Source organism: Procambarus clarkii, chromosome 42 (genome assembly GCF_040958095.1).
Source record: "Procambarus clarkii isolate CNS0578487 chromosome 42, FALCON_Pclarkii_2.0, whole genome shotgun sequence".
NCBI lineage: Eukaryota > Metazoa > Arthropoda > Malacostraca > Decapoda > Cambaridae > Procambarus > Procambarus clarkii.
Window position 1 is genome coordinate 30,251,132 of NC_091191.1, and position 8,677 is coordinate 30,259,808.

Below are 8,677 nucleotides of genomic sequence, written 5' to 3' on the forward strand. Positions count from 1 at the left end.
CCCCACTTTCTCTTAAACAATCACCACCAACGCCTATTAAGGAACCCATATCAGTGGAGGTGTGTGAGAAAATTGAGCTACAGAGGCAACCAAAAAACCTATATCCAGATTCAACCATTACTTTGGTTTGCGTACACCTACAACTATTGTCGCTAATTAGAAATTAAATTTTGGCCAGAAGTATATAAGTAATAAAAATTTCAAATTTCACTTAACTATTCCATTCATTTACCAAAAACGAAAACATAATGACGACGTCAGTAAATGAAATGATCAACTTTATTTTATTCTTTAGAAAAAAGTATGATACTACAAAACTTAAAAATATTTTAGTAACCTTTTATTCAAATGATGAACTCCTAGCAACCAAAAAAATAGTGGCATCATGTAATAATGGTGATGAGTGGCCATATGAATTAGACGAATTTAATTATCCAGATATGATGGATTACAAAGATCAATACAAAACGAAAGACAAACACATTACTTGTATTTTAAAAGGTCTTGATTACCTGGAAACCAAAGGTAGATTACCGAAACCTTCAATCGATTTGGCTAAATATCCCCAATATGAATTAACCACCCATATAACTGGTATTGAGGTGCTAACTAAATTGTCGAGGCTTCAAGATAATGTGGATCATTTACAAAATATTGCTTTGCGACTAACGGAAGAAGTACGTAACTCTGAAGTTCAGAAAATGATAACTGAACTGGTTAAATCTACCATCGGCCAGAGTCCAGTCAGTCACTTAAGTTCCCTTTCTAATGTAAAGATTGATATGTGAATTAATTGATTGGGCATTATTACATTATTAAGATTCATCAATGTTTTTTCATTATTTAATCCCAACTTTAGATTTATTTATTATAAGAATAATAAACAAATATTTTCAATTCAGTAAAAAACTTTTTCATTGAATCTGTTCTTAAAAAAATAAAAGTTCAGTAGTTGGTTCATCTGCCACTGCTTTTTCCCAAGATCTAATCATTAGATTCCGTTGAACTTCGTTGATTAATTGGTGTTTAAATAAATGAGGAATATTAGGGTTGGTGTTGATTGCTCTACGTAAGCAGGCCACGGTCCAATATCCCATTCTATTAATATCCAAAAAGGAATTCACAAATTGATTGACGCACATTGCCTGCAAACTATTTGGGTTGTAGGTGTTTTTACATGGAGGTGGTGGTGATGATGATGATGATGATAAACCTTCTTCTTCTATAATAAATCGACAGATTTCTTCCTTTTCTCCTGTTTGAATGAGATCCATAAAGGGATGGGGATTTCGGGTTATGAAAAGTACGCGTTTTACCTTTTCTATATAAAATAATCCATATTCTTTTGCCACTATTCGAGCAATTAATTCGCTCTTCGCCGAATTTAAATGAAAATTCGGTCAAGGTTTCGTAGCGTAATACAACATATATCATCACACTTTTCATCACCATCACTGAAAACCCGAAATGTATAATGTGTAGACCATGTATTATAAATTCTATCTTCATATACGTCATAAAAATATTCATCATATAAACAATAGGGTTTATGTTGAATCATCCTGTGATTAACGTAGTTAAGCCATTTTTTTTTTTCAACCATGCTTCGTAATCTCTCACATCTCGGGTTAATTCCCAACGTATATTTTTAAACATCATGTACCTAAAATAATAATGCCGATTCAAATATTGTTTGAGGGACATAAGCCTTTTCACCGCACCCTGATCAACTTTACAAAATGAAGATGGAATCGATATTCCGTCTGCTATCATTATCTCTCTCAGAGCTTCTCGTTCCTGATTGGAAGCTTGTATCATCATCAGAAATATGGAAGGATCTTTGGCGTAGGACCTATATCCCGTGATAGGCAATTTTAAGTAATGATCGAGGTACTTAAAACTATGTTCACAGAACATGCTGGTTCTTTGGTCAATGTTAAAGAAGATTTCCAGAAACATATAAGAACAATAATTTTCATCCTCCCTAACTACGACTCGCAGTATAAATTGTAATTGGGATGCCGCAGGATATCCTTCTTGAGTAGATCCCATCCATATTTTTATAGCATAAACATTTACAATTACAATTTCTTGTTGCTTTAGTCTTAATTTAATTATACATGGTTCTAAAGTAATATCTACACCATACGAACATGATTTGTCTAAATATTTTTTTATTTGGGAACTTGATGTAATCGAAGATGTAAAAGATTTAAAGGGAAATATGGATACCATGGTTTTAAAAAGTTTGTGCAGCTGAATATTCCAAATGTTAGTAGGAATGTGGCTACTAAATTTCTATTTCTATATAATATATATAACCTTTGAATTGTTAAATGAAATTAAAAAAAAAAAAATGAGGTAAAAATGTTAGCTGATCAACTATTTGTGAGTACATTCAAGCAAAAAAAAACCTTTATGTGCAATGAGTAAGAAAAAAAAATAAGTACAGATTCAATGAAAACAAAGTTTTCAGCAACTATTGTCACAAATTAATTAGCAAGAAGTATAAAAGTAATAAAAATTTAGAATTTCACTAACTATCCATCCATTCAACCAAAAAGGAGAACACATAAATTTACGTAGGGGGATGGGTCAGCTGGACTTCTCTTTGTGCAGTTTCTTTTACTAAAAACACTACATTTTCACTGGGAATCGGCATATTGTCTGATGAGGCGGTGCTAATTAGAAATAAAATTTGGGCAAGAAGTGTATATAAGTAATAAAAATTTAGAATTTCACTTAACTATTCCATTCATTTACCAAAAACGAATACATAATGACGTCGTCAGTAAATGAAATGATCAACTATATTTTATTCTTTAGAAAAAAGTATGATACTGCACAACTTAAAAATATTTTAGTAACCTTTTATTCAAATGATGATCTCTAAACTACCAACAAAATAGTGAAATCATGTAATAATGGTGACGAGTGGCCAAAGTGGCCATTGGGATATGAAGAATTAAACGAATTTAATGATCCAGATATGGATCGTTACTATAAATACAAAACGAAAGACAAACACATTACTTGTATTTTAAAAGGTCTTGATTACCTGGAAACCAAAGGTAGATTACCGAAACCTTCATTAGATTTGGCTAAATATCCCCAATATGAATTAACCACCCATATAACTGTTATTGAGGTGCTAACTAAATTGTCGAGGCTTCAAGATAATGTGCATCATAACTATTCCATTCATTTACCAAAAACGAATACATAATGACGTCATCAGTAAATGAAATGATCAACTATATTTTATTCTTTAGAAAAAAGTATGATAATACAAAACTTAGAAAGATTTTAGTAACCTTTTATTCAAATGATGAACTCATAGCAACCAAAAAAATAGTGGCATCATGTAATAATGGTGATAAGTGGCCACATGGATTAGACGAATTTAATTATCCAGATAGGATGGATTACATGGATCAATACACAATGAACCACGAATTCGTTACAGATATTTTTATAGGTCTTAATTACCGAATTAACCACCCTTATAACTGGTATTGAGTTGCTAACTAAATTATCGAGGCTTCAAGATAGTGTGGATCATTTACAAAATGTTGCCTTGCGACTAACGGAAGAAGTACGTAACTCTGAAGTGCAGAAAATGATAACTGAACTGGTTAAATCTACCATCGGCCAGAGTCCAGTCAGTCACTTAAGTTCCCTTTCTAATGTAAAGAATGATATGTGAATTAATTGGTTGGGCATTATTACATTATTAAGATTCATCAATGTTTTTTCATTATTTGCTCCCAACTTTAGATTTATAAGTGTTCAAGCACCATATCTCTTCACTTGCTACTGATTTCTAGTACAAACAATTCCTAAGGCCATTATTAATCTGTACATCGTCCCCATTTGACATTTTTATCTAAATATCTTCCTACATTCAATGGACAACATCTTACTTTACAGTGACCATGTGATACACAAACAAACAATCGTTAGTTTGCATTCTTGGCCAAAAAACCAGTATAATTTTTTGCATAATAGGCCAAAATGTTTTCACTTAGCCAGAAACAACAGAGTCCTTGCTAACTTAGTTAAGTAAGACGAGAGCCCTGCATAGTAGGCCAAGAAGTGAGTTCTGGCTATTAGGTACGACATATATATATATATATATATATATATATATATATATATATATATATATATATATATATATATATATATATATATATATATATAAATATATATATATATGTCGTACCTAGTAGCCAGAACTCACTTCTGAGCCTACTATGCAAGGCCCGATTTGCCTAATAAGCCAAGTTTTCATGAATTAATTGCTTTTCGACTACCTAACCTACCTAACCTAACCTAACCTAACTTTTTCGGCTACCTAACCTAACCTAACCTATAAAGATAGGTTAGGTTAGGTTAGGTAGGGTTGGTTAAGTTCGGTCATATATCTACGTTAATTTTAACTCCAATAAAAAAAATTGACCTCATACATAATGAAATGGGTAGCTTTATCATTTCATAAGAAAAAAATTAGAGAAAATATATTAATTCAGGAAAACTTGGCTTATTAGGCAAATCGGGCCTTGAATAGTAGGCCAAAAAGTGAGTTCTGGCTAATAGGTACGACATATATATATATATATATATATATATATATATATATATATATATATATATATATATATATATATATATGTCGTACCTAGTAGCCAGAACGCACTTTTCAGCCTACTATGCAAGGCCCAATTTGCCTAATAAGCCAAGTTTTCATGAATTAATTGTTTTTCGACTACCTAACCTACCTAACCTAACCTAACCTAACTTTTTCGGCTACCTAACCTAACCTAACCTATAAAGATAGGTTAGGTTAGGTTAGGTAGGGTTGGTTAGGTTCAGTCATATATCTACGTTAATTTTAACTCCAATAAAAACAAATTGACCTCATACATAATGAAATGGGTAGCTTTATCATTTCAAAAGAAAAAAATTAGAGAAAATATATTAATTCAAGAAAACTTGGCTTATTAGGCAAATCGGGCCTTGCATAGTAGGCTGAGAAGTGCGTTCTGGCTACTAGGTACGACATATATATATATATATATATATATATATATATATATATATATATATATATATATATATATATATATATATATATATATATATATATATATATATATATATATATATATATATATATATATATATATATATATATATATATATATATATATATATATATATATATCGTACCTAATAGCCAGAACGCACTTCTCAGCCAACTATGCATGGCCCAATTTGCCTAATAAGCCAAGTTTTCATGAATTAATGTTTTTTCGACTACCTAACCTACCTAACCTAACCTAACCAAACTTTTTCTGCTACCTAACCTAACCTAACCGATAGAGATAGGTTAGGTTAGGTTAGGTAGGGTTGGTTAGGTTCGGTCATATATCTACGTTAATTTTAACTCCAATAAAAAAAAATTGACCTCATACATAATGAAATGGGTAGCTTTATCATTTCATAAGAAAAAAATTAGGAAAAATATATTAATTCAGGAAAACTTGGCTTATTAGGCAAATCGGGCCTTGCATAGAAGCTGAGAAGTGCGTTCTGGCTATTTGGTACGACATATATATATATATATATATATATATATATATGTCGTACCTAGTAGCCAGAATGCATTTCTCAGCCTACTATGCAAGGCCCGATTTGCCTAATAAGCCAAGTTTTCATGAATTAATGTTTTTTCGACTACCTAACCTACCTAACCTAACCTAACCTAACTTTTTCTGCTACCTAACCTAACCTAACCTATAAAGATAGGTTAGGTTAGGTTAGGTAAGGTTGGTTAGGTTCGGTCATATATCTACGTTAATTTTAACTCAAATAAAAAAAAATTGCCCTCATACATAATGAAATGGGTAGCTTTATCATTTAATAAGAAAACAAATTGAGAAAATATATTAATTCAGGAAAACTTGGCTTATTAGGCAAATCGGGCCTTGCATAGTAGGCTGAGAAGTGCGTTCTGGCTACTAGGTACGACATATATATATATATATATATATATATATATATATATATATATATATATATATATATGTATATATATATATATATATATATATATATATATATATATATATATATATATATATTTGTATATATATATATATATATATATATATATATATATATATATATATATATATATATATATATATATATATATATATATATATATATATATATATATATATATATATATATATATATATATATATATATGTCGTACCTAGTGGCCAGAACTCACTTCTCAGCCTACTATGCAAGGCCCGATTTGCCTAATAAGCCTAGTTTTCATGAATTAATGTTTTTTCGACTACCTAACCTACCTAACCTAACCTAACCTAACGTTTTCGGCTACCTAACCTAACCTAACCTTAAAAGATAGGTTAGGTTAGGTTAGGTAGGGTTGGTTAGGTTCTGTCATATATCTACGGTAATTTTAGCTCCAAAAAAAAAAATTTACCTCATACATAATGAAATGGGTAGCTTTATCATTTCATAAGAAAAATATTAGAGAAAATATATTAATTCAGTAAAACTTGGTTTATTAGGCAAATCGGGCCTTGCATAGTAGGCTGAGAAGTGAGTTCTGGCTACTAGGTACGACATATATATATATATATATATATATATATATGTCGTACCTAGTAGCCAGAACACACTTCTCAGCCTACTATGCAAGGCCCGATTTGCCTAATAAGGCAAGTTTTCCTGAATTAATATGTTTTCTCTAATTTTTTTCTTATGAAATGATAAAGCTACCAGTTTCATTGTATATGACGTCAATTTTCTTTATTGGAGTTAAAATTAACGTAGATATATGACCGAACCTAACCAACCCTACCTAACCTAACCTAACCTATCTTTATAGGTTAGGTTAGGTTAGGTAGCACAAAAAGTTAGGTTAGGTTAGGTTAGGTAGGTTAGGTAGTCGAAAAACAATTAATTCGTGAAAACTTGGCTTATTAGGCAAATCGGGCCTTGCATAGTAGGCTGAGAAGTGCGTTCTGGCTACTAGGTACGACATATATATATATATATATATATATATATATATATATATATATATATATATATATATATATGTCGTACCTAGTAGCCAGAACTCACTTCTCAGCCTACTATGCAAGGCCAAATTTGCCTAGTAAGCCAAGTTTTCATGAATTAATTGTTTTTCTACTACCTAACCTACCTAACCTAACCTAACCTAACTTTTTCGGCTACCTAACCAAACCTAACCTATAAAGATAGGTTAGGTTAGGTTAGGTAGGGTTGGTTAGGTTCGGTCATATATCTACGTTAATTTTAACTCCAATAAAAAAAAATTGACCTCATACATAATGAAATGGGTAGCTTTATCATTTCATAAGAAAAAAATTAGAAAAAATATATTAATTCAGGAAAATTTGGCATATTAGGCAAATCGGGCCTTGAATAGTAGGCCAAAAAGTGAGTTCTGGCTACTAGGTACGACATATATATATATATATATATATATATATATATATATATATATATATATATATATATATGTCGTACCTAGTAGCCAGAACTCACTTCTCAGCCTACTATTCAAGGCCCGATTTGCCTAATAAGCCAAGTTTTCCTGAATTAATATATTTACTATAATTTTTTTCTTATGAAATGATAAAGCAACCCTTTTCTCTATGTATGAGGTCAATTTTTTTTATTGGAGTTAAAATTATCGTAGATATATGACCGAACCTAACCAACCCTACCTAACCTAACCTAACCTATATTTATAGGTAAGGTTAGGTTAGGTAGCCAAAAAAAGCTAGGTTAGGTTAGGTTAGGTAGGTTAGGTAGACGAAAAAACATTAATTCATGAAAACTTGGCTTATTAGGCAAATCGGGCCTTGAATAGTAGGCTGAGAAGTGCGTTCTGGCTATTAGGTACGACATATATATATATATATATATATATATATATATATATATATATATATATATATATATATATATATATATATATGTCGTACCTAGTAGCCAGAACTCACTTCTCAGCCTACTATGCAAGGCCCGATTTGCCTAATAAGCCAAGTTTTCATGAATTAATGTTTTTTCGTCTACCTAACCTACCTAACCTAACCTAACCTAGCCTTTTTTGGCTACCTAACCTAACCTTACCTATATATATAGGTTAGGTTAGGTTAGGTAGGGTTGGTTAGGTTCGGTCATATATCTACGTTAATTTTAACTCCCATAAAAAAAATTGACTTCATACATAGTGAAAAGGGTAGCTTTATCATTTCATAAGAAAAAAATTATAGTAAATATATTAATTCAGGAAAACTTGGCTTATTAGGCAAATCGGGCCTTGAATAGTAGGCTGAGAAGTGAGTTCTGGCTACTAGGTACGACATATATATATATATATATATATATATATATATATATATATGTCGTACCTAATAGCCAGAACGCACTTCTCGGCCTACTATGCAAGGCCTGATTTGCCTAATAAGCCAAGTTTTCCTGAATTAATATAAATCTCTCTAACTTTTTTCTTATGAAATGATAAAGCTACCCATTACATTACGAATGAGGTCAATTTTTTTTTTTGGAGTTAAAATTAACGTAGATATATGACCGAACCTAA